The sequence below is a fragment of the Lissotriton vulgaris genome, chromosome 2_2 (genome assembly GCF_964263255.1).
Source record: "Lissotriton vulgaris chromosome 2_2, aLisVul1.2, whole genome shotgun sequence".
In the NCBI taxonomy this organism is placed as follows: domain Eukaryota; kingdom Metazoa; phylum Chordata; class Amphibia; order Caudata; family Salamandridae; genus Lissotriton; species Lissotriton vulgaris.
The window spans coordinates 229,152,893-229,180,111 of record NC_141688.1 but is presented as its reverse complement, the minus strand read 5'-3'; positions in this window follow the sequence as shown (position 1 = coordinate 229,180,111).

The following is a 27,219-nucleotide window of genomic DNA, read 5'->3' as shown; positions in this document are numbered from 1 at the left end:
AGCTGGGGCAAGTGGGTGTAATCACCCCTTGCTTAGATATAGTATACCTATATCTAAACCTATATCTGGACACATATATAACCTGTGAGCCACTCCTATGGAAGGCCTCATCAATCCTGGAGGCAGAGTGCGGGGTTTTATGTGAGATGGAGCTCTGGCATGAGCTGAGCCTGTCTGCAGCTGTCGGGAACAACTCCCTAAGCTGATCCGGGATAATGCCATACCATATACTCTTAAGCGCCTTATAATCCTCGCGGTTATATAGCAACTTTGGTTTGGCTTTATCAAAACATGTCGTGTAAGGTGTCATACGAATTGGAATACTACCCCCTCGCCAGTTCTGGCGACGGGGGTAGCATTCCACCCTTCTAGAGGGAGAAGACATGTTACTTTACTGAAACGCGGTTGATTTAAAATGAGCCTCAGATCCACAAAATGGATGCCCCTGCCACAGACACGGGTCTGGCCTCCTGCTGCTGACCGAAACCCGGCAGAGGAGGCCTGGACAAAGAGTTTCCTGTCACAGGGCGGTGTCAAACCACCCCAGACAGGAGATAGTGGATTGGAGTAGGGAGGTTTCAAAGAAACCAGACACTGCCTGGGGAGCACAAGGCTGCCCCTTGCAGGATCCGGCCAAACCGGTTCTGGGGCCTCCCAGCCCCTGTCCCAGCGCGGCCAGGATCAAAGGAGAGGGGTGTAACCATCCCCTTCCTGGGTCCCACCCATAGGAGGGGACCTAGCAGGATGTCCAACCCCCTAGATTCGAATAAGAGGGGGAGCAGTCCCAACGGACTTCAGATCATCCTGAAGAAACATAAGAAACGAAATCTGGACCCTTCGACTTTCTACACGACGTGAGAAGACTGAAGAATCTCCCTTGTGGTCAAGGAGTGACCACCCTGTGCAAACAGGCACCATCCAGCCCTCGACCCTTGCTTTGTTGCAGTTCCCGCCGGAACTCGAGCGACAGAGATCGACGAGATCAAGCTTGCCTGCCTTCTACCTGCCCGATCCACAGTCCCTGCAGAGCTGAGACCCGTGGAGGCGACTGGAAGCGTGGGGCACGCCATCTTGAAAAGGCCACGAGACGCTGACCGTGCAGCCCACGAGTGACCCTCGAAGCTGTACACCGGGGTTTGAGAAGCCCCAGCCCCGAGCTCCACTTGCACCAAAGCTCACCCCTCCACACTCGACGAGTGCTGCGTGGGGCCCTTCTGCCTGTGTGTGCTCGACGCGTTGGCCCGGTCACTTGCCAGCTGGCTTGTGGCCCCTGTGCCGACGAAACTTGAAAACCGACTTGCTTTTCTGGCTGCTCCAGATCTGCACCAGCTCCCGTGAAAAGGAGCACCCACTCTGACCCTCCTGGTTCGAGTGATAAGCAATCTCCCGGTTCCGCGTGGATTGCTTTTGCCAAGTGCTGTTTGCTACAATCTTCAAGCCGACGGTGCTGACGGCGAGAGCCTACGTGGGACAGATCGTGACCTGCTCCTGGACGTCGCAGATGCCCCAGAGCCCACGTGACAGCGGAGAGAAGCCTATCGACAACCGCCTGATTGCGCCCGACATTGCCTGGTTCCGTCCTGGTTCCACCCTGGTCACTGCTGAGTGACCCAGACTCTGTCCCCTCTGCTTTCAGGTACTTTTCTACTTCGATCCACCCTTGGATCGCACCGGACACTTCTGCTTCACAGCGCCTGCAGCTGCAACAGCTCCAAGCACCAAGAACCTGCGTGACAGAACCCGACGCCACTTCGACCCTGTGCACCCACGGCCTGTGGGTGAGGTAACTTTGCAACGCCGGTGTCCTTACACTGGTACACACCTCTAGGGTCTGTGTCTAAAGTTTTGTGTTCCTAGGTTCAGCGGAAGTATCATTTAATTCACTTTATCCAACTTTTACGCACCATTGACTTTGCATTGGTGCGCGCCGCACTTTCCGTGCTGCACCCGTCTCCTGTGGGCTACTCCCGACTTCATCATTGCTAGTCCTGACTGCTCCCAGCGAATCTCTAGGCCCTAGGCCTAACCATTGTTCGATAAGTGTTCCTTATACCACTTTTTTAATATATGGTCTGAGTGGCCACCCGCCCTCATCCATAACTGTGCAACTTTATATGTTTAACAGTGCTTTTGATTTAACGCTTGTGCCCCTTTCCTCATAAAGAGTACTGGGGAGTAATTTAGAAATAAATACATATATTTTTACAATATATACTTGTGTGGTGTCCTTTCATTTGATTACAGGATTGTATGTGGTAAAACAGCTCGCTTAACACGACCTCTTAAGTTTAGCCTTTAGGCTGCTTAGTCCATGCTACCACTAGGATAGCTTGTCTAACAAGGTTGACTTACAACCAGACATCTTTGGGGTTTGTTTGGACTGATACCCAGTGGTTCCAGAATTGGAAACACTACATATCAGGCCAACTTCTCACATTGGTGTGCAGCGGTGCGGATTTGAGCTTGCTGTTTGTTTTACCATTGCAATCTTTATCAAATTGAAAGATCACATCAAGTACCTCTAGGTACATATAAATCAAAAGCTTAGCATATTAAGTTCTACTGAACTTAGTAGTTGTAGATTAAAGGGATTAGCACACCCTGACTACAACTCACTAGCAAGGTACAGTAGGAAACCACTTAGTGTAGGTAAGTGCACCACTTACACCTCACTAGCAGTCATGTCTGATACAGGTAGACCCTCAGGTTCTGCTCCTGTAGAAGTTGATCCTATAGGGACAACATCCAGATATGACAACCTTAGCCACAAAGACCTGAGTGCCTTGTGCACAGCCAGGGGGCTAAAAAAGGGCAGAGGCCCTACCATTCCTTCCCTAATAGCTCTCCTAGAAAAGGATGACCTAGATAAGGTGAGTCAGGCTCCCTTAGAATCAGGTGAAGGGATAAACTCCCCTGAGAATGAGGATCTTCCAGATGATGATGTAGTAGAGGAGGAAGAGGAAGAGGAAGGCTCTGATTTAGAAGAGCCTGAAGATCAGGATCAGAGGGGAAACCAGGTACAGGTTGCCAGCCTTAACCAGGCCAACTTGGACCTACATGGGAATGGGGGGGACCAGCACCACCCCAGATCTCATAACCTAATTCTCCCAGGCAATAGAAGGGAGAGATCTCTGTCAAGGGACTCTCACCTTTCTAGTGCCTCAAGAGAATCTCAAAGAGGAATGACTTCCTCCCAGAGAAAAGAGCATAGGGCCAGGATGAGGGCTGTCCAACTCCAAATAGAAAGGGAAGAGGTAGCCTTGGCTCAAGCTAAACTTGCTTTAGCAAGAGAGAGAAAATTGTGTGGCTTAGATGCCACTGGTGGCAGCAAAGTTCCTAAAGAAAAAGACAGGGCCTATGACAATAGAAACCTGACAAAAATTGTGCCCCCCTACAAGGAAGGGGATGATATCCACAAATGGATGACTGCTCTTGAGAGGGCCTGCATGGTACAACAGGTCCCTGAGGATCAGTGGGCAGCAATTTTATGGTACTCCTTTTCTGAGAAAGGGAGGGACAGGCTCCTCACTGTTAGACCTGAGGATGCCAAAAACTACTCTGTTCTGAAGAGTGCTCTTATTGAAGGGTTTGGCCTAACCACTGAGCAATACAGGTTGTTGTTCAGAGACACCCAAAAAGCACAGACTCAGGACTGGACTGATTTTGTAGATTGTGCCACTAAGGCTCTGGAGGGTTGGCTGCAGGGAAGTAAAGTTTCAGACTATACAGGATTGTACAATCTTATGATGAGAGAACAGATCCTTAATAACTGTCAGAACCAGCTGTTGCATCAATACCTTGTTGACTCTGATTTGACCTCTCCCCAAGAATTGGGAAAGAAGGCAGACAAATGGGTCAGAACAAGGATTAAGCAGAAAAACCAGAACCAAGGTGACCAGAAGAAAACAGACCAGAAGGGTGGGAATCAGAAAGATAAAGAAAAGGACCAGAAGTCTTCAGGCCCCCAAACTAGCAATAAGGAGGGGGGTTCCCAAAATGGAAACAAGAAAAAGAAGAATGATGGCCCAAAGAAACCTTGGTGTAATACCTGCAAATCAGTTTCACACTGGGGCAGTGAATGCACTAAGAAAAATCCAGTCCCCACCACTGCAGCTCCTAAAGCAACTGCACCCCCTAGTACAGTCAGCAGTGGTGGTACACAGCCAAAGGGTTTAGTAGGGTTGACCCTGGGTACTGAGGTGGAATCTGGCCTAGTCAGAATCCCCACACAGGCAGTTCTCTTATATGATGTGGACATATCTTTGCCCACTGCAGTAAGCCCCAGTAACCTGGGCAAATATAGGCAGACTCCCTTAATTAATGAGAAACTGGCTCAGGCCTACAGGGACACTTGTGCCAGTGTCACAATGGTGACACCTGGCTTTGTGGACCCTGGACAGATTGTACTAGGTGAAAGTTACCTAGTGACCAATGCAAGCAACTCCACTACTTCCCATAGTGTGGCTGTTGTGAACTTCTCCTGGGGAGGGGTAGATGGCCTAAAGAAAGTTGTTGTGAGTGCAGACCTCCCAGTAGACTGTCTGTTAGGCAATGATCTTGAAAGCTCAGTTTGGTCAGAAGTGGAGTACAGGACTCATGCAGAAATGCTAGGGATTTCAGCTCATGTCCTTGCAGTGACAAGGTCTCAGGCTAAGAAGTGCCTTCCTGAACCAGTGGTGGATCTTGAAACAATAGACCAACCACAACCCAAGAGGAGGAGCAAGAGGGTTAAGGCTGTGCCTTCCCACTTGCCCCAGGTTGAGGATCAAGTTTCACAGGAAACTGATTCTGCAGTCCAAGAGGAGACTGTCTCAGATGAGCTTGAACCTGAACAGGTTGAGTTTCTGGGGACAGGGGGACCCTCAAGGGCAGACCTGGGGCAGGCCCAATTAGATTGCCCTTCACTTGAACCCCTCAGACAGCAAGCTGCTGCTGAGGCTGCAGGGAATGCTCAAGGTACCCATAAGGTGTATTGGGATGAAGGGCTCCTTTATTCAGAGGCTAGAGACCCCAAGCCTGGCACCACCAGGAGGTTGGTTATACCTTTGAAGTTTAGGGGCTTCCTTCTTACCTTGGCCCATGATATTCCCCTTGCAGGACACTTAGGCCAGAATAAGACTTGGGACAGGCTTGTTCCACACTTTCACTGGCCTCACATGTCAGAAAATGTCAAGGAGTTTTGTCGCTCCTGTGTCACTTGCCAAGCCAGTGGCAAGTCAGGTGGCACAACAAAGGCCCCCCTGATACCACTACCTGTGGTGGGGGTACCCTTTGAAAGAGTTGGAATAGACATTGTGGGTCCCATGGATCCTCAAACAGCATCTGGGCACAGATTTATACTGGTGGTAGTGGATCATGCCACCAGGTACCCAGAGGCAATTCCCCTGAGGACCACCACAGCTCCTGTGGTGGCAAAAGCCCTCATTGCAGTTTTCTCAAGAGTGGGCTTTCCAAAGGAGGTTCTTTCAGACAGAGGTACTAACTTTATGTCTGGATACTTAAAAGCAATGTGGAAAGAGTGTGGAGTAAACTATAAGTTTACCACACCCTACCATCCACAGTGCAATGGGCTTGTGGAAAGGTTCAACAAGACCCTAAAGGGAATGATAAAAGGTTTACCAGAGAAGCTTAGGCGGAAATGGGACATCCTTTTACCCTGCTTGCTCTTTGCTTACAGAGAGGTCCCACAGAAGGGGGTTGGCTACAGCCCTTTTGAACTTTTGTTTGGCCACCCTGTAAGAGGTCCATTGAGTTTGGTGAAGGAAGGATGGGAGTTACCTCTCAAAAAGCCTAAACTAGACATTGTGGACTATGTACTTGGTCTCCGCTCCAGGATGGCTGAATACATGGAGAGAGCATCCAAAAACCTTGAGGCAAGTCAGGAATTACAGAAAGCCTGGCATGACCAAAAGGCTGTTATGGTTGAGTTCCAGCCAGGACAGAAGGTGTGGGTGTTGGACCCAGTGGGGCCAGCAGCTCTCCAGGACAAATGGACTGGACCCTACCCTATCATTGAAAAGAAGGGAGAAGTCACCTACTTGGTTGACTTTGGTACCCCTAGGAGCCCCCACAGGGTGCTCCATGTGAACAGATTGAAAGCATTTGTTGACAGGGAGGACATGAGTCTCCTCATGGCCACAGATGGGGAACAGGAGGAAGAGAGTGACCCTCTCCCAGACCTGCTTTCCCAGAACCCTGATGATGGTTCAGTTGATGGAGTAGCCTTGGCAGGCAGCCTCACTGAGCAGCAACAGGTGGACTGCAGACAGGTGTTGCAGGCCCACAGACAATTGTTTTCACTCACACCCAGTCAGACTAACTGGTGCACCCATGAGGTGGACACTGGTGACAATCTGCCTGTGAAGAATAAGATCTACAGGCAACCTGACCATGTCAGGGATTGTATAAAGGCTGAGGTGCAAAAGATGTTGGAGCTTGGAGTGATTGAGCCATCAGAGAGCCCATGGGCTAGCCCAGTGGTCCTTGTGCCAAAACCTCATACCAAAGATGGGAAGAGAGAAATGAGGTTTTGTGTGGACTACAGAGGTCTCAATGCTGTCACTAGGACAGATGCTCATCCCATTCCAAGAGCAGATGAGCTCATTGATAAATTGGCTTCTGCCAAGTTTCTGAGCACATTTGATTTGACAGCTGGCTACTGGCAAATCAGACTAGCTGAGGAGTCAAAAGCCAAAACAGCATTTTCGACCCCTAGTGGACATTATCAATTTGTGGTAATGCCCTTTGGCTTGAAAAATGCACCTGCCACTTTCCAAAGGTTGGTGAACCAAGTCCTTGCTGGGTTGGATGACTTTTGTGCAGCATATCTAGATGATATTGCTGTCTTTAGCTCCACCTGGGAGGATCACCTGATCCACCTGAAGAAGGTTCTGGAGGCCCTGCAAAAGGCAGGCCTGACTATCAAGGCTACTAAGTGCCAGATAGGGCAGAGCAAGGTTGTGTACTTGGGCCACCTAGTAGGTGGGGGTCAAGTTCAACCACTGGAGAGCAAGATCCAGACCATACAGGACTGGGCTCCTCCAACTACCCAGACACAAGTCAGAGCCTTCTTGGGCCTGACTGGGTATTACAGAAAATTTGTAAAGAACTATGGGTCCATTGTGACACCATTGAATGACTTGACATCCAAGAAGATGCCCAAAAAGGTTCAGTGGACAGTTAGCTGTCAAAAGGCATTTGATGACCTGAAGAAGGCCATGTGCTCTGCACCTATCCTGAAGAGTCCTGACTACTCCAAACAGTTCATTGTACAGACAGATGCTTCTGAGTTGGGGGTGGGAGCTGTGCTTTCACAACTTAATCAAGATGGTCAAGACCAGCCCATTGCTTTTATTAGCAGAAGGCTGACCCCCAGGGAGAAACGTTGGTCAGCTATTGAGAGGGAGGCCTTTGCTGTGGTTTGGGCCCTGAAGAAGTTGAGGCCATACTTGTTTGGTACTCACTTCCTAATTCAGACAGACCATAAGCCCCTCTTGTGGCTAAATCAGATGAAGGGTGAAAATCCCAAACTGCTCAGGTGGTCCATTTCCCTACAGGGGATGGACTTTACAGTGGAGCACCGCCCAGGGACTGACCATGGTAATGCAGATGGTCTCTCCAGGTACTTCCACTTAGAACATGAAGACTTATCTGGTCAAGGTTAAGTTTAATGTCCCTGCGTTTGGGGGGGGGTTATGTAGGAGAGTAGGGTCTGCTATCCTATGGTTATGTAGGAGAGTAGGGTCTGCTATCCTATGGTCACCCCAATTTTTGCTTTTTGCTTCACTGGTTTTCGACTTACTGAGGCTGTGGGCCTGCTAATCAGACCCCCAGCCTGCTGTTCTCTCTCTAAATTTATAATACATGTGCTATAGGTACATACCACAATTGGAAATGGACTCCTTGTCAGCCCCTGTACCATGCACTATAGGTGCTCAGGGCATAGGTGCCACCAAGGCCTACCAGGGGCTGAAGCATAGCTTTTGCCACCCCTGGCTGGTTCTTAAATTGACACAACTGGCTGATCACTCAGCTGGGGCAAGTGGGTGTAATCACCCCTTGCTTAGATATAGTATACCTATATCTAAACCTATATCTGGACACATATATAACCTGTGAGCCACTCCTATGGAAGGCCTCATCAATCCTGGAGGCAGAGTGCGGGGTTTTATGTGAGATGGAGCTCTGGCATGAGCTGAGCCTGTCTGCAGCTGTCGGGAACAACTCCCTAAGCTGATCCGGGATAATGCCATACCATATACTCTTAAGCGCCTTATAATCCTCGCGGTTATATAGCAACTTTGGTTTGGCTTTATCAAAACATGTCGTGTAAGGTGTCATACGAATTGGAATACTACCCCCTCGCCAGTTCTGGCGACGGGGGTAGCATTCCACCCTTCTAGAGGGAGAAGACATGTTACTTTACTGAAACGCGGTTGATTTAAAATGAGCCTCAGATCCACAAAATGGATGCCCCTGCCACAGACACGGGTCTGGCCTCCTGCTGCTGACCGAAACCCGGCAGAGGAGGCCTGGACAAAGAGTTTACTGTCACAGGGCGGTGTCAAACCACCCCAGACAGGAGATAGTGGATTGGAGTAGGGAGGTTTCAAAGAAACCAGACACTGCCTGGGGAGCACAAGGCTGCCCCTTGCAGGATCCGGCCAAACCGGTTCTGGGGCCTCCCAGCCCCTGTCCCAGCGCGGCCAGGATCAAAGGAGAGGGGTGTAACCATCCCCTTCCTGGGTCCCACCCATAGGAGGGGACCTAGCAGGATGTCCAACCCCCTAGATTCGAATAAGAGGGGGAGCAGTCCCAACGGACTTCAGATCATCCTGAAGAAACATAAGAAACGAAATCTGGACCCTTCGACTTTCTACACGACGTGAGAAGACTGAAGAATCTCCCTTGTGGTCAAGGAGTGACCACCCTGTGCAAACAGGCACCATCCAGCCCTCGACCCTTGCTTTGTTGCAGTTCCCGCCGGAACTCGAGCGACAGAGATCGACGAGATCAAGCTTGCCTGCCTTCTACCTGCCCGATCCACAGTCCCTGCAGAGCTGAGACCCGTGGAGGCGACTGGAAGCGTGGGGCACGCCATCTTGAAAAGGCCACGAGACGCTGACCGTGCAGCCCACGAGTGACCCTCGAAGCTGTACACCGGGGTTTGAGAAGCCCCAGCCCCGAGCTCCACTTGCACCAAAGCTCACCCCTCCACACTCGACGAGTGCTGCGTGGGGCCCTTCTGCCTGTGTGTGCTCGACGCGTTGGCCCGGTCACTTGCCAGCTGGCTTGTGGCCCCTGTGCCGACGAAACTTGAAAACCGACTTGCTTTTCTGGCTGCTCCAGATCTGCACCAGCTCCCGTGAAAAGGAGCACCCACTCTGACCCTCCTGGTTCGAGTGATAAGCAATCTCCCGGTTCCGCGTGGATTGCTTTTGCCAAGTGCTGTTTGCTACAATCTTCAAGCCGACGGTGCTGACGGCGAGAGCCTACGTGGGACAGATCGTGACCTGCTCCTGGACGTCGCAGATGCCCCAGAGCCCACGTGACAGCGGAGAGAAGCCTATCGACAACCGCCTGATTGCGCCCGACATTGCCTGGTTCCGTCCTGGTTCCACCCTGGTCACTGCTGAGTGACCCAGACTCTGTCCCCTCTGCTTTCAGGTACTTTTCTACTTCGATCCACCCTTGGATCGCACCGGACACTTCTGCTTCACAGCGCCTGCAGCTGCAACAGCTCCAAGCACCAAGAACCTGCGTGACAGAACCCGACGCCACTTCGACCCTGTGCACCCACGGCCTGTGGGTGAGGTAACTTTGCAACGCCGGTGTCCTTACACTGGTACACACCTCTAGGGTCTGTGTCTAAAGTTTTGTGTTCCTAGGTTCAGCGGAAGTATCATTTAATTCACTTTATCCAACTTTTACGCACCATTGACTTTGCATTGGTGCGCGCCGCACTTTCCGTGCTGCACCCGTCTCCTGTGGGCTACTCCCGACTTCATCATTGCTAGTCCTGACTGCTCCCAGCGAATCTCTAGGCCCTAGGCCTAACCATTGTTCGATAAGTGTTCCTTATACCACTTTTTTAATATATGGTCTGAGTGGCCACCCGCCCTCATCCATAACTGTGCAACTTTATATGTTTAACAGTGCTTTTGATTTAACGCTTGTGCCCCTTTCCTCATAAAGAGTACTGGGGAGTAATTTAGAAATAAATACATATATTTTTACAATATATACTTGTGTGGTGTCCTTTCATTTGATTACAGGATTGTATGTGGTAAAACAGCTCGCTTAACACGACCTCTTAAGTTTAGCCTTTAGGCTGCTTAGTCCATGCTACCACTAGGATAGCTTGTCTAACAAGGTTGACTTACAACCAGACATCTTTGGGGTTTGTTTGGACTGATACCCAGTGGTTCCAGAATTGGAAACACTACATATCAGGCCAACTTCTCACAGCAGTCTACAGGCAAGTTTGGTGACACTGCCACTCTCTTTGGGCCAGTGACACCTCCCCAGCTGAGACTTACTACTGCCATGGGATGATTTGTTTGGATGCCATCAATGTTTGTTACCTGGTATGTGGCACCTGGTAAAAGTTGTTTAGAGGGGACTATACAGTCAGCCACCATGGTGATGCTAGCCCCTGTGTCTCTAAAAGCTTCAACTTTCAAACCATTGATGATGGGTTCTTGTCTATATTTGCTCAAGGTATTTGGGCAAACAGAGAAGTTGGCAAACCCCATGCCAGTCTCATGAACAAGATTATTTGGGGATGGGGACCTGGATAGGCCAGGGTCCCCTTGGGCTCCAAAAGTAAACCCACCCAGATTCCTGGGTGTGCTCCCACTTCCTGGGGGATTACTGCTGACAGTAACAGGAGGTGTTGGAGCTGGCTTTGAAGGTATGTTTTCTTTATTGCCATTCTTGGGACAACAGCTGTCTGTTTTGTAATGCCCAACCTGTTTACAGGCATGGCAATAAGGCTTTTTCTCTGTTGAAGAAGTGTCTTGGGACCCACCCCCCTTCTTGGAGTTTTGGGGCCCTGGGGAAGTGTTTTCTTTACCTTTATCCCCACCCTTATCTTGAGGCTTGGTAGACTCCTTCTTCTGGTTATTGTCCTGATTCTTAGGCCTAATCCTGGTTCTGACCCATTTATCTGCCCTCTTTCCCAATTCTTGGGGAGAGGTCAAATCTGAGTCCACCAGGTGCTGGTGTAAGAGCTGGTTCTGACAATTACTAAGGATCTGCTCCCTCATAATCAAATTATACAATCCTGTGAAGTCATGTACTTTGCTGCCATTTAGCCAACCCTCCAGAGCCTTAGTTGCACAATCAACAAAATCAGTCCAGTCCTGAGTCTGTGTCTTCTGGGTGTCTCTGAACTTTAACCTGTACTGTTCAGTGGTTAAGCCAAACCCATCTATTAGAACACTCTTCAGGACTTTGTAATTGCTGGCATCCTCATGTCTGACAGTGAGGAGCCTATCTCTCCCTTTCTCTGAAAAGGAGTACCATAGGATTGCTGCCCAGTGTTCCTCAGGAACCTGCTGTACCATGCAGGCTCTCTCCAGAGCAGTCATCCATTTGTGGATGTCATCCCCTTCCTGATAGGGGGGCACAATCTTTGTCAGGTTTCTACTATCATAGGACCTGGGTTTCTCTTTAGGAATTTTGCTGCCACCAGTGGCATCTAAGCCACTTATTTTTTTCTCCCTTGCCAAGGTAAGTTTAGCTTGTTCCAAGGTAAGCTTAGCTTGAGCCAGGGCTACCTCTTCCCTCTCTATCTGGAGTTGGACAGCCCTCATTCTGGCCCTATGCTCTTTTCTCTGGGAGGAAGTCATCCCTCTTTGAGATTCTCTTGAGGCACTAGAAAGGTGAGAGTCCCCTGATAGAGACCTCTCCCTCCTATTACCTGGGAGAATTTGGTTATGAGATCTGGGGTGGTGCTGGCCCTCCCCATTCCCATGTAGGTCCAAGTTGGCCTGGTTAAGCCTGGCAACCTGTACCTGGTTTCCCCTCTGATCCTGATCTTCAGGCTCTTCTAAATCAGAGCCTTCCTCTTCCTCTTCCTCCTCCCCTACTACATCATCTGGAAGATCCTCATTCTCAGGGGAGTTTATCCCTTCACCTGATTCTAAGGGAGCCTGACTCACCTTATCTAGGTCATCCTTTTCTAGGAGAGCTATTAGGGAAGGAATGGTAGGGCCTCTGCCCTTTTTTAGCCCCCTGGCTGTGCACAAGGCACTCAGGTCTTTGTGGCTAAGGTTGTCATATCTGGATGTTGTCCCTATAGGATCAACTTCTACAGGAGCAGAGCCTGAGGCTCTACCTGTATCAGACATGACTGCTAGTGAGGTGTAAGTGGTGCACTTACCTACACTAAGTGGTTTCCTACTGTACCTTGCTAGTGAGTTGTAGTCAGGGTGTGCTAATCCCTTTTATCTACAACTACTAAGTTCAGTAGAACTTAATATGCTAAGCTTTTGATTTATATGTACCTAGAGGTACTTGATGTGATCTTTCAATTTGATAAAGATTGCAATGGTAAAACAAACAGCAAGCTCAAATCCGCAAAGCTGCACACCAATGTGAGAAGTTGGCCTGATATGTAGTGTTTCCAATTCTGGAACCACTGGGTATCAGTCCAAACAAACCCCAAAGATGTCAGGTTGTAAGTCAACCTTGTAGACAAGCTATCCTAGTGGTAGCATGGACTAAGCAGCCTTAAAGGCTTAACTTAAGAGGTCGTGTTAAGCGAGCTGTTTTACCACATACAATCCTGTAATCAAATGAAAGGACACCACACAAGTATATATTGTAAAAATATATGTATTTATTTCTAAATTACTCCCCAGTACTCTTTATGAGGAAAGGGGCACAAGCGTTAAATCAAAAGCACAGTAAAACATATAAAGTTGCACAATTATGGATGAGGGCGGGTGGCCACTCAAACCATATACTAAAAAAATGGTATAAGGAACTCTTATCGAACAATGGTTAGGCCTAGGGCCTAGAGATTCGCTGGGAGCAGTCAGGACTAGCAATGATGAAGTCGGGAGTAGCCCACAGGAGACGGGTGCAGCACGGAAAGTGCGGCGCGCACCAATGCAAAGTCAATGGTGCGTAAAAGTTGGATAAAGTGAATTAAATAATACTTCCGCTGAACCTAGGAACACAAAACTTTAGACACAGACCCTAGAGGTGTGTACCAGTGTAAGGACACCGGCGTTGCAAAGTTACCCCACCCACAGGCCGTGGGTGCACAGGGTCGAAGTGGCGTCGGGTTCTGTCACGCAGGTTCTTGGTGCTTGGAGCTGTTGCAGCTGCAGGCGCTGTGAAGCAGAAGTGTCCGGTGCGATCCAAGGGTGGATCGAAGTAGAAAAGTACCTGAAAGCAGAGGGGACAGAGTCTGGGTCACTCAGCAGTGACCAGGGTGGAACCAGGACGGAACCAGGCAATGTCGGGCGCAATCAGGCGGTTGTCGATAGGCTTCTCTCCGCTGTCACGTGGGCTGTGGGGCATCTGCGACGTCCAGGAGCAGGTCACGATCTGTCCCACGTAGGCTCTCGCCGTCAGCACCGTCGGCTTCAAGATTGCAGCAAACAGCACTTGGCAAAAGCAATCCACGCAGAACCGGCAGATTGCTTATCACTCGAACCAGGAGGGTCAGAGTGGGTGCTCCTTTTCACAGGAGCTGGTGCAGATCTGGAGCAACCAGAAAAGCAAGTCGTATTTCAAGTTTCGTCGGCACAGGGGCCACAAGCCAGCTGGCAAGTGACCGGGCCAATGCGTCGAGCGCACACAAGCAGAAGGGCCCCACGCAGCACTCGTCGAGTGTGGAGGGGTGAGCTTTGGTGCAAGTGGAGCTCGGGGCTGGGGCTTCTTAAACCCCGGTGTACAGTTTCGAGGGTCACTCGTGGGCTGCACGGTCAGTGTCTCGTGGCCTTTTCAAGATGGCGTGCCCCACGCTTCCGGTCGCCTCCACGGGTCTCAGCTCTGCAGGGACTGTGGATCGGGCAAGTAGAAGGCAGGCAAGCTTGATCTCGTCGATCTCTGTCGCTCGAGTTCCGGCTGGAACTGCAACAAAGCAAGGGTCGAGGGCTGGATGGTGCCTGTTTGCACAGGGTGGTCACTCCTTGACCACAAGGGAGATTCTTCAGTCTTCTCACGTCGTGTAGAAAGTCGAAGGGTCCAGATTTCGTTTCTTATGTTTCTTCAGGATGATCTGAGGTCCGTTGGGACTGCTCCCCCTCTTATTCGAATCTCGGGGGTTGGACATCCTGCTAGGTCCCCTCCTATGGGTGGGACCCAGGAAGGGGGTGGTTACACCCCTCTCCTTTGATCCTGGCCGCGCTGGGACAGGGGCTGGGAGGCCCCAGAACCGGTTTGGCCGGATCCTGCAAGGGGCAGCCTTGTGCTCCCCAGGCAGTGTCTGGTTTCTTTGAAACCTCCCTACTCCAATCCACTATCTCCTGTCTGGGGTGGTTTGACACCGCCCTGTGACAGGAAACTCTTTGTCCAGGCCTCCTCTGCCGGGTTTCGGTCAGCAGCAGGAGGCCAGACCCGTGTCTGTGGCAGGGGCATCCATTTTGTGGATCTGAGGCTCATTTTAAATCAACCGCGTTTCAGCAAACTAACATGTCTTCTCCCTCTAGAAGGGTGGAATGCTACCCCCGTCGCCAGAACTGGCGAGGGGGTAGTATTCCAATTCGTATGACACCTTACACGACATGTTTTGATAAAGCCAAACCAAAGTTGCTATATAACCGCGAGGATTATAAGGCGCTTAAGAGTATATGGTATGGCATTATCCCGGATCAGCTTAGGGAGTTGTTCCCGACAGCTGCAGACAGGCTCAGCTCATGCCAGAGCACCATCTCACATAAAACCACGCACTCTGCCTCCAGGATTGATGAGGCCTTCCATAGGAGTGGCTCACAGGTTATATATGTGTCCAGATATAGGTTTAGATATAGGTATACTATATCTAAGCAAGGGGTGATTACACCCACTTGCCCCAGCTGAGTGATCAGCCAGTTGTGTCAATTTAGATAGCCAGCCAGGGGTGGCAAAAGATATGCTGCAGCCCCTGGTAGGCCTTGGATGCACCTATGCCCTGGGCACCTATAGTGCTCTGTACAGGGGCTGATAAGGTGACCCAAGCCAATCTAGTTATGCACCTAGGGTACATGGAATCCATTTTACAGAGAGAGCAGATAGCCTGGGGCCCTGATTAGCAGGGAACCAGGCCAACTAAGTCGAAAACCAGCTAAACACAGGGCAAAAAATCTGGGGTAACCATAGTCAGGTAGCCACCTTCCTACAGCAACTTTATATGTTTTACTGTGCTTTTGATTTAACGCTTGTGCCCCTTTCCTCATAAAGAGTACTGGGGAGTAATTTAGAAATAAATACATATATTTTTACAATATATACTTGTGTGGTGTCCTTTCATTTGATTACAGGATTGTATGTGGTAAAACAGCTCGCTTAACACGACCTCTTAAGTTAAGCCTTTAAGGCTGCTTAGTCCATGCTACCACTAGGATAGCTTGTCTACAAGGTTGACTTACAACCTGACATCTTTGGGGTTTGTTTGGACTGATACCCAGTGGTTCCAGAATTGGAAACACTACATATCAGGCCAACTTCTCACATGTCATATGTGTGATATATGTCATATATGTCATATATGTGATATGTGTCATGTGTCATATGTCATATGTGTCATATATGTCATATGTCATATGTCATATGTCACATGTGTCATATATGTCATATGTGTCATATGTCATGTGTGTCATATGTCATATGTGTCATATATGTCTTATGTCATATGTGTCATATGTGTCATATATGTCATATGTGTCATATATGTCATGTGTCATATATGTCATATGTGTCATATGTCTCATATATATCATATGTCTCATATATGTCATATGTCATATGTGTCATATATGTCTTATGTGTCATATGTGTCATATATGTCATATGTGTCATGTGTCATATGTCATGTGTGGCATATATGTCATATGTCATACGTGTCATATGTGTCATAAGTGTCATATATGTCATATATGTCATGTGCCATATAGGTCATGTAGGAGAGTAGGGTCTGCTATCCTATGGTCACCCCAATTTTTGCTTTTTGCTTCACTGGTTTTCGACTTACTGAGGCTGTGGGCCTGCTAATCAGACCCCCAGCCTGCTGTTCTCTCTCTAAATTTATGATACATGTGCTATAGGTACATACCACAATTGGAAATGGACTCCTTGTCAGCCCCTGTACCATGCACTATAGGTGCTCAGGGCATAGGTGCCACCAAGGCCTACCAGGGGCTGAAGCATAGCTTTTGCCACCCCTGGCTGGTTCTTAAATTGACACAACTGGCTGATCACTCAGCTGGGGCAAGTGGGTGTAATCACCCCTTGCTTAGATATAGTATACCTATATCTAAACCTATATCTGGACACATATATAACCTGTGAGCCACTCCTATGGAAGGCCTCATCAATCCTGGAGGCAGAGTGCGTGGTTTTATGTGAGATGGAGCTCTGGCATGAGCTGAGCCTGTCTGCAGCTGTCGGGAACAACTCCCTAAGCTGATCCGGGATAATGCCATACCATATACTCTTAAGCGCCTTATAATCCTCGCGGTTATATAGCAACTTTGGTTTGGCTTTATCAAAACATGTCGTGTAAGGTGTCATACGAATTGGAATACTACCCCCTCGCCAGTTCTGGCGACGGGGGTAGCATTCCACCCTTCTAGAGGGAGAAGACATGTTACTTTACTGAAACGCTGTTGATTTAAAATGAGCCTCAGATCCACAAAATGGATGCCCCTGCCACAGACACGGGTCTGGCCTCCTGCTGCTGACCGAAACCCGGCAGAGGAGGCCTGGACAAAGAGTTTCCTGTCACATGGCGGTGTCAAGCCACCCCAGACAGGAGATAGTGGATTGGAGTAGGGAGGTTTCAAAGAAACCAGACACTGCCTGGGGAGCACAAGGCTGCCCCTTGCAGGATCCGGCCAAACCGGTTCTGGGGCCTCCCAGCCCCTGTCCCAGCGCGGCCAGGATCAAAGGAGAGGGGTGTAACCACCCCCTTCCTGGGTCCCACCCATAGGAGGGGACCTAGCAGGATGTCCAACCCCCTAGATTCGAATAAGAGGGGGAGCAGTCCCAACGGACTTCAGATCATCCTGAAGAAACATAAGAAACGAAATCTGGACCCTTCGACTTTCTACACGACGTGAGAAGACTGAAGAATCTCCCTTGTGGTCAAGGAGTGACCACCCTGTGCAAACAGGCACCATCCAGCCCTCGACCCTTGCTTTGTTGCAGTTCCCGCCGGAACTCGAGCGACAGAGATCGACGAGATCAAGCTTGCCTGCCTTCTACCTGCCCGATCCACAGTCCCTGCAGAGCTGAGACCCGTGGAGGCGACCAGAAGCGTGGGGCACGCCATCTTGAAAAGGCCACGAGACGCTGACCGTGCAGCCCACGAGTGATCCTCGAAGATGTGCACCGGGGTTTGAGAAGCCCCAGCCCCGAGCTCTACTTGCACCAAAGCTCACCCCTCCACACTTGACGAGTGCTGCGTGGGGCCCTTCTGCTTGTGTGGTCTCGACGCGTTGGCCCGGTCACTTGCCAGCTGGCTTGTGGCCCCTGTGCCGAGGAAACTTGAAATCCGACTTGCTTTTCTGGTTGCTCCAGATCTGCACCAGCTCCTGTGAAAAGGAGCACCCACTCTGACCCTCCTGGGTCGAGTGATAAGCAATCTCCCGGTTCCGCGTGGATTGCTTTTGCCAAGTGCTGTTTGCTGCAATCTTGAAGCCGACGGTGCTGACGGCGAGAGCCTACGTGGGACAGATCGTGACCTGCTCCTGGACGTCGCAGATGCCCCAGAGCCCACGTGACAGCGGAGAGAAGCCTATCGACAACCGCCTGATTGCGCCCGACATTGCCTGGTTCCGTCCTGGTTCCACCCTGGTCACTGCTGAGTGACCCAGACTCTGTCCCCTCTGCTTTCAGGTACTTTTCTACTTCGATCCACCCTTGGATCGCACCGGACACTTCTGCTTCACAGCGCCTGCAGCTGCAACAGCTCCAAGCACCAAGAACCTGCGTGACAGAACCCGACGCCACTTCGACCCTGTGCACCCACGGCCTGTGGGTGAGGTAACTTTGCAACGCCGGTGTCCTTACACTGGCACACACCTCTAGGGTCTGTGTCTAAAGTTTTGTGTTCCTAGGTTCAGCGGAAGTATCATTTAATTCACTTTAACTAACTTTTACGCACCATTGACATTACATTGGTGCGCGCCGCACTTTCCGTGCTGCACCCGTATCCTGTGGGCTACTCCCGACTTCTTCATTGCTTGTCCTGACTGCTCCCAGCGAATCTCTAGGCCCTAGGCCTAACCATTGCTCAATAAGTGTTACTTATACCATTTTTTTAGTATATGGTCTGAGTGGCCCCCCGCCCTCAGCCATAATTGTGCCAACTTTATATGTTTAACAGTGCTTTTGATTTAACGCTTGTGCCCCTTTCCTCATAAAGAGTACTGGGGAGTAATTTAGAAATAAATACATATATTTTTACAATATATACTTGTGTGGTGTCCTTTCATTTGATTACAGGATTGTATGTGGTAAAACAGCTCACTTAACACGACCTCTTAAGTTAAGCCTTTAAGGCTGCTTAGTCCATGCTACCACTAGGATAGCTTGTCTACAAGGTTGACTTACAACCTGACATCTTTGGGGTTTGTTTGGACTGATACCCAGTGGTTCCAGAATTGGAAACACTACATATCAGGCCAACTTCTCACATTGGTGTGCAGCGGTGCGGATTTGAGCTTGCTGTTTGTTTTACCATTGCAATCTTTATCAAATTGAAAGATCACATCAAGTACCTCTAGGTACATATAAATCAAAAGCTTAGCATATTAAGTTCTACTGAACTTAGTAGTTGTAGATTAAAGGGATTAGCACACCCTGACTACAACTCACTAGCAAGGTACAGTAGGAAACCACTTAGTGTAGGTAAGTGCACCACTTACACCTCACTAGCAGTCATGTCTGATGCAGATAGAGCCTCAGGCTCTGCTCCTGTAGAAGTTGATCCTATAGGGACAACATCCAGATATGACAACCTTAGCCACAAAGACCTGAGTGCCTTGTGCACAGCCAGGGGGCTAAAAAAGGGCAGAGGCCCTACCATTCCTTCCCTATTAGCTCTCCTAGAAAAGGATGATCTAGATAAGGTGAGTCAGGCTCCCTTAGGTGCAGGTGAAGGGATAAACTCCCCTGAGAATGAGGATCTTCCAGATGATGATGTAGTGGAGGAGGAAGAGGAAGAGGAAGGCTCTGATTTAGAAGAGCCTGAAGATCAGGATCAGAGGGGAAACCAGGTACAGGTTGCCAGCCTTAACCAGGCCAACTTGGACCTACATGGGAATGGGGGGGGCCAGCACCACCCCAGATCTCATAACCAAATTCTCCCAGGTAATAGGAGGGAGAGATCTCTATCAGGGGACTCTCACCTTTCTAGTGCCTCAAGAGAATCTCAAAGAGGAATGACTTCCTCCCAGAGAAAAGAGCATAGGGCCAGGATGAGGGCTGTCCAACTCCAAATAGAAAGGGAAGAGGTAGCCTTGGCTCAAGCTAAACTTGCTTTAGCAAGAGAGAGAAAATTGTGTGGCTTAGATGCCACTGGTGGCAGCAAAGTTCCTAAAGAAAAAGACAGGGCCTATGACAATAGAAACCTGACAAAAATTGTGCCCCCCTACAAGGAAGGGGATGATATCCACAAATGGATGACTGCTCTTGAGAGGGCCTGCATGGTACAGCAGGTCCCTGAGGATCAGTGGGCAGCAATTTTATGGTACTCCTTTTCTGAGAAAGGGAGGGACAGGCTCCTCACTGTTAGACCTGAGGATGCCAAAAACTACTCTGTTCTGAAGAGTGCTCTTATTGAAGGGTTTGGCCTAACCACTGAGCAATACAGGTTGTTGTTCAGAGACACCCAAAAAGCACAGACTCAGGACTGGACTGATTTTGTAGATTGTGCCACTAAGGCTCTGGAGGGTTGGCTGCAGGGAAGTAAAGTTTCAGACTATACAGGATTGTACAATCTTATGATGAGAGAACAGATCCTTAATAACTGTCAGAACCAGCTGTTGCATCAATACCTTGTTGACTCTGATTTGACCTCTCCCCAAGAATTGGGAAAGAAGGCAGACAAATGGGTCAGAACAAGGATTAAGCAGAAAAACCAGAACCAAGGTGACCAGAAGAAAACAGACCAGAAGGGTGGGAATCAGAAAGATAAAGAAAAGGACCAGAAGTCTTCAGGCCCCCAAACTAGCAATAAGGAGCGGGGTTCCCAAAATGGAAACAAGAAAAAGAAGAATGATGGCCCAAAGAAACCTTGGTGTAATACCTGCAAATCAGTTTCACACTGGGGCAGTGAATGCACTAAGAAAAATCCAGTCCCCACCACTGCAGCTCCTAAAGCACCTGCACCCCCTAGTACAGTTAACAGTGGTGGTACACAGCCAAAGGGTTTAGTAGGGTTGACCCTGGGTACTGAGGTGGAATCTGGCCTAGTCAGAATCCCCACACAGGCAGTTCTCCTATATGATGTGGACTTATCTTTGCCCACTGCAGTAAGCCCCAGTAACCTGGGCAAATATAGGCAGACTCCCTTAATTAATGAGAAACTGGCTCAGGCCTACAGGGACACTTGTGCCAGTGTCACAATGGTGACACCTGGCTTTGTGGACCCTGGACAGATTGTACTAGGTGAAAGTTACCTAGTGACCAATGCAAGCAACTCCACTACTTCCCATAGTGTGGCTGTTGTGAACTTCTCCTGGGGAGGGGTAGATGGCCTAAAGAAAGTTGTTGTGAGTGCAGACCTCCCAGTAGACTGTCTGTTAGGCAATGATCTTGAAAGCTCAGTTTGGTCAGAAGTGGAGTACAGGACTCATGCAGAAATGCTAGGGATTTCAGCTCATGTCCTTGCAGTGACAAGGTCTCAGGCTAAGAAGTGCCTTCCTGAACCAGTGGTGGATCTTGAAACAATAGACCAACCACAACCCAAGAGAAGGAGCAAGAGGGTTAAGGCTGTGCCTTCCCACTTGCCCCAGGTTGAGGATCAAGTTTCACAGGAAACTGATTCTGCAGTCCAAGAGGAGACTGTCTCAGATGAGCTTGAACCTGAACAGGTTGAGTTTCTGGGGACAGGGGGACCCTCAAGGGCAGACCTGGGGCAGGCCCAATTAGATTGCCCTTCACTTGAACCCCTCAGACAGCAAGCTGCTGCTGAGGCTGCAGGGAATGCTCAAGGTACCCATAAGGTGTATTGGGATGAAGGGCTCCTTTATTCAGAGGCTAGAGACCCCAAGCCTGGCACAACCAGGAGGTTGGTCATACCTTTGAAGTTTAGGGGCTTCCTTCTTACCTTGGCCCATGATATTCCCCTTGCAGGACACTTAGGCCAGAATAAGACTTGGGACAGGCTTGTTCCACACTTTCACTGGCCTCACATGTCAGAAAATGTCAAGGAGTTTTGTCGCTCCTGTGTCACTTGCCAAGCCAGTGGTAAGTCAGGTGGCACAACCAAGGCCCCCCTGATACCACTACCTGTGGTGGGGGTACCCTTTGAAAGAGTTGGAATAGACATTGTGGGTCCCATGGATCCTCAAACAGCATCTGGGCACAGATTTATACTGGTGGTAGTGGATCATGCCACCAGGTACCCAGAGGCAATTCCCCTGAGGACCACCACAGCTCCTGTGGTGGCAAAAGCCCTCATTGCAGTTTTCTCAAGAGTGGGCTTTCCAAAGGAGGTTCTTTCAGACAGAGGTACTAACTTTATGTCTGGATACTTAAAAGCAATGTGGAAAGAGTGTGGAGTAAACTATAAGTTTACCACACCCTACCATCCACAGTGCAATGGGCTTGTGGAAAGGTTCAACAAGACCCTAAAGGGAATGATAAAAGGTTTACCAGAGAAGCTTAGGCGGAAATGGGACATCCTTTTACCCTGCTTGCTCTTTGCTTACAGAGAGGTCCCACAGAAGGGGGTTGGCTACAGCCCTTTTGAACTTTTGTTTGGCCACCCTGTAAGAGGTCCATTGAGTTTGGTGAAGGAAGGATGGGAGTTACCTCTCAAAAAGCCTAAACTAGACATTGTGGACTATGTACTTGGTCTCCGCTCCAGGATGGCTGAATGCATGGAGAGAGCATCCAAAAACCTTGAGGCAAGTCAGGAATTACAGAAAGCCTGGCATGACCAAAAGGCTGTTATGGTTGAGTTCCAGCCAGGACAGAAGGTGTGGGTGTTGGACCCAGTGGGGCCAGCAGCTCTCCAGGACAAATGGACTGGACCCTACCCTATCATTGAAAAGAAGGGAGAAGTCACCTACTTGGTTGACTTTGGTACCCCTAGGAGCCCCCACAGGGTGCTCCATGTGAACAGATTGAAAGCATTTGTTGACAGGGAGGACATGAGTCTCCTCATGGCCACAGATGGGGAACAGGAGGAAGAGAGTGACCCTCTCCCAGACCTGCTTTCCCAGAACCCTGATGATGGTTCAGTTGATGGAGTAGCCTTGGCAGGCAGCCTCACTGAGCAGCAACAGGTGGACTGCAGACAGGTGTTGCAGGCCCACAGACAATTGTTTTCACTCACACCCAGTCAGACTAACTGGTGCACCCATGAGGTGGACACTGGTGACAATCTGCCTGTGAAGAATAAGATCTACAGGCAACCTGACCATGTCAGGGATTGTATAAAGGCTGAGGTGCAAAAGATGTTGGAGCTTGGAGTGATTGAGCCATCAGAGAGCCCATGGGCTAGCCCAGTGGTCCTTGTGCCAAAACCTCATACCAAAGATGGGAAGAGAGAAATGAGGTTTTGTGTGGACTACAGAGGTCTCAATGCTGTCACTAGGACAGATGCTCATCCCATTCCAAGAGCAGATGAGCTCATTGATAAGTTGGCTTCTGCCAAGTTTCTGAGCACATTTGATTTGACAGCTGGCTACTGGCAAATCAGACTAGCTGAGGAGTCAAAAGCCAAAACAGCATTTTCGACCCCTAGTGGACATTATCAATTTGTGGTAATGCCCTTTGGCTTGAAGAATGCACCTGCCACTTTCCAAAGGTTGGTGAACCAAGTCCTTGCTGGGTTGGATGACTTTTGTGCAGCATATCTAGATGATATTGCTGTCTTTAGCTCCACCTGGGAGGATCACCTGATCCACCTGAAGAAGGTTCTGGAGGCCCTGCAAAAGGCAGGCCTGACTATCAAGGCTACTAAGTGCCAGATAGGGCAGAGCAAGGTTGTGTACTTGGGCCACCTAGTAGGTGGGGGTCAAGTTCAACCACTGGAGAGCAAGATCCAGACCATACAGGACTGGGCTCCTCCAACTACCCAGACACAAGTCAGAGCCTTCTTGGGCCTGACTGGGTATTACAGAAAATTTGTAAAGAACTATGGGTCCATTGTGACACCATTGAATGACTTGACATCCAAGAAGATGCCCAAAAAGGTTCAGTGGACAGTTAGCTGTCAAAAGGCATTTGATGACCTGAAGAAGGCCATGTGCTCTGCACCTATCCTGAAGAGTCCTGACTACTCCAAACAGTTCATTGTACAGACAGATGCTTCTGAGTTGGGGGTGGGAGCTGTGCTTTCACAACTTAATCAAGATGGTCAAGACCAGCCCATTGCTTTTATTAGCAGAAGGCTGACCCCCAGGGAGAAACGTTGGTCAGCTATTGAGAGGGAGGCCTTTGCTGTGGTTTGGGCCCTGAAGAAGTTGAGGCCATACTTGTTTGGTACTCACTTCCTAATTCCGACAGACCATAAGCCCCTCTTGTGGCTAAATCAGATGAAGGGTGAAAATCCCAAACTGCTCAGGTGGTCCATTTCCCTACAGGGGATGGACTTTACAGTGGAGCACCGCCCAGGGACTGACCATGGTAATGCAGATGGTCTCTCCAGGTACTTCCACTTAGAACATGAAGACTTATCTGGTCAAGGTTAAGTTTAATGTCCCTGCGTTTGGGGGGGGGTTATGTAGGAGAGTAGGGTCTGCTATCCTATGGTCACCCCAATTTTTGCTTTTTGCTTCACTGGTTTTCGACTTACTGAGGCTGTGGGCCTGCTAATCAGACCCCCAGCCTGCTGTTCTCTCTCTAAATTTATAATACATGTGCTATAGGTACATACCACAATTGGAAATGGACTCCTTGTCAGCCCCTGTACCAGGCACTATAGGTGCTCAGGGCATAGGTGCCACCAAGGCCTACCAGGGGCTGAAGCATAGCTTTTGCCACCCCTGGCTGGTTCTTAAATTGACACAACTGGCTGATCACTCAGCTGGGGCAAGTGGGTGTAATCACCCCTTGCTTAGATATAGTATACCTATATCTAACCCTATATCTGGACACATATATAACCTGTGAGCCACTCCTATGGAAGGCCTCATCAATCCTGGAGGCAGAGTGCGTGGTTTTATGTGAGATGGAGCTCTGGCATGAGCTGAGCCTGTCTGCAGCTGTCGGGAACAACTCCCTAAGCTGATCCGGGATAATGCCATACCATATACTCTTAAGCGCCTTATAATCCTCGCGGTTATATAGCAACTTTGGTTTGGCTTTATCAAAACATGTCGTGTAAGGTGTCATACGAATTGGAATACTACCCCCTCGCCAGTTCTGGCGACGGGGGTAGCATTCCACCCTTCTAGAGGGAGAAGACATGTTACTTTACTGAAACGCGGTTGATTTAAAATGAGCCTCAGATCCACAAAATGGATGCCCCTGCCACAGACACGGGTCTGGCCTCCTGCTGCTGACCGAAACCCGGCAGAGGAGGCCTGGACAAAGAGTTTCCTGTCACAGGGCGGTGTCAAACCACCCCAGACAGGAGATAGTGGATTGGAGTAGGGAGGTTTCAAAGAAACCAGACACTGCCTGGGGAGCACAAGGCTGCCCCTTGCAGGATCCGGCCAAACCGGTTCTGGGGCCTCCCAGCCCCTGTCCCAGCGCGGCCAGGATCAAAGGAGAGGGGTGTAACCACCCCCTTCCTGGGTCCCACCCATAGGAGGGGACCTAGCAGGATGTCCAACCCCCTAGATTCGAATAAGAGGGGGAGCAGTCCCAACGGACTTCAGATCATCCTGAAGAAACATAAGAAACGAAATCTGGACCCTTCGACTTTCTACACGACGTGAGAAGACTGAAGAATCTCCCTTGTGGTCAAGGAGTGACCACCCTGTGCAAACAGGCACCATCCAGCCCTCGACCCTTGCTTTGTTGCAGTTCCCGCCGGAACTCGAGCGACAGAGATCGACGAGATCAAGCTTGCCTGCCTTCTACCTGCCCGATCCACAGTCCCTGCAGAGCTGAGACCCGTGGAGGCGACCGGAAGCGTGGGGCACGCCATCTTGAAAAGGCCACGAGACGCTGACCGTGCAGCCCACGAGTGACCCTCGAAGCTGTACACCGGGGTTTGAGAAGCCCCAGCCCCGAGCTCCACTTGCACCAAAGCTCACCCCTCCACACTCGACGAGTGCTGCGTGGGGCCCTTCTGCCTGTGTGTGCTCGACGCGTTGGCCCGGTCACTTGCCAGCTGGCTTGTGGCCCCTGTGCCGACGAAACTTGAAATCCGACTTGCTTTTCTGGTTGCTCCAGATCTGCACCAGCTCCTGTGAAAAGGAGCACCCACTCTGACCCTCCTGGTTCGAGTGATAAGCAATCTCCCGGTTCTGCGTGGATTGCTTTTGCCAAGTGCTGTTTGCTGCAATCTTGAAGCCGACGGTGCTGACGGCGAGAGCCTACGTGGGACAGATCGTGACCTGCTCCTGGACGTCGCAGATGCCCCAGAGCCCACGTGACAGCGGAGAGAAGCCTATCGACAAACGCCTGATTGCGCCCGACATTGCCTGGTTCCGTCCTGGTTCCACCCTGGTCACTGCTGAGTGACCCAGACTCTGTCCCCTCTGCTTTCAGGTACTTTTCTACTTCGATCCACCCTTGGATCACACCGGACACTTCTGCTTCACAGCGCCTGCAGCTGCAACAGCTCCAAGCACCAAGAACCTGCGTGACAGAACCCGACGCCACTTCGACCCTGTGCACCCACGGCCTGTGGGTGAGGTAACTTTGCAACGCCGGTGTCCTTACACTGGCACACACCTCTAGGGTCTGTGTCTAAAGTTTTGTGTTCCTAGGTTCAGCGGAAGTATCATTTAATTCACTTTAACTAACTTTTACGCACCATTGACATTACATTGGTGCGCGCCGCACTTTCCGTGCTGCACACGTATCCTGTGGGCTACTCCCGACTTCTTCATTGCTTGTCCTGACTGCTCCCAGCGAATCTCTAGGCCCTAGGCCTAACCATTGCTCGATAAGTGTTACTTATACCATTTTTTTAGTATATGGTCTGAGTGGCCCCCCGCCCTCAGCCATAATTGTGCCAACTTTATATGTTTAACAGTGCTTTTGATTTAACGCTTGTGCCCCTTTCCTCATAAAGAGTACTGGGGAGTAATTTAGAAATAAATACATATATTTTTACAATATATACTTGTGTGGTGTCCTTTCATTTGATTACAGGATTGTATGTGGTAAAACAAGCTCGCTTAACACGACCTCTTAAGTTAAGCCTTTAAGGCTGCTTAGTCCATGCTACCACTAGGATAGCTTGTCTACAAGGTTGACTTACAACCTGACATCTTTGGGGTTTGTTTGGACTGATACCCAGTGGTTCCAGAATTGGAAACACTACATATCAGGCCAACTTCTCACAGGTCATATGTGTCATATGTCATATATGTCATATGTCATATGTGTCATATATGTCATATGTGTCATATATGTCATATATGTCATATGTGTCATATATGTCATGTGTCATATATGTCATATGTGTCATATATGTCATATGTCATATGTGTGATATGTCATATGTGCCATATATGTCATATGTGTCATACATGTCATATGTGTCATATATGTCATGTGTCATATATGTCATGTGTGTCATATATGTCATATGTCATATTTGTCATATGTGTCATATGTGTCATATATCTCATATGTGTCATATGTGTTATATGTGTCATATATGTCATATGTCATATGTGTCATATATCTCATATGTGTCATATGTGTTAT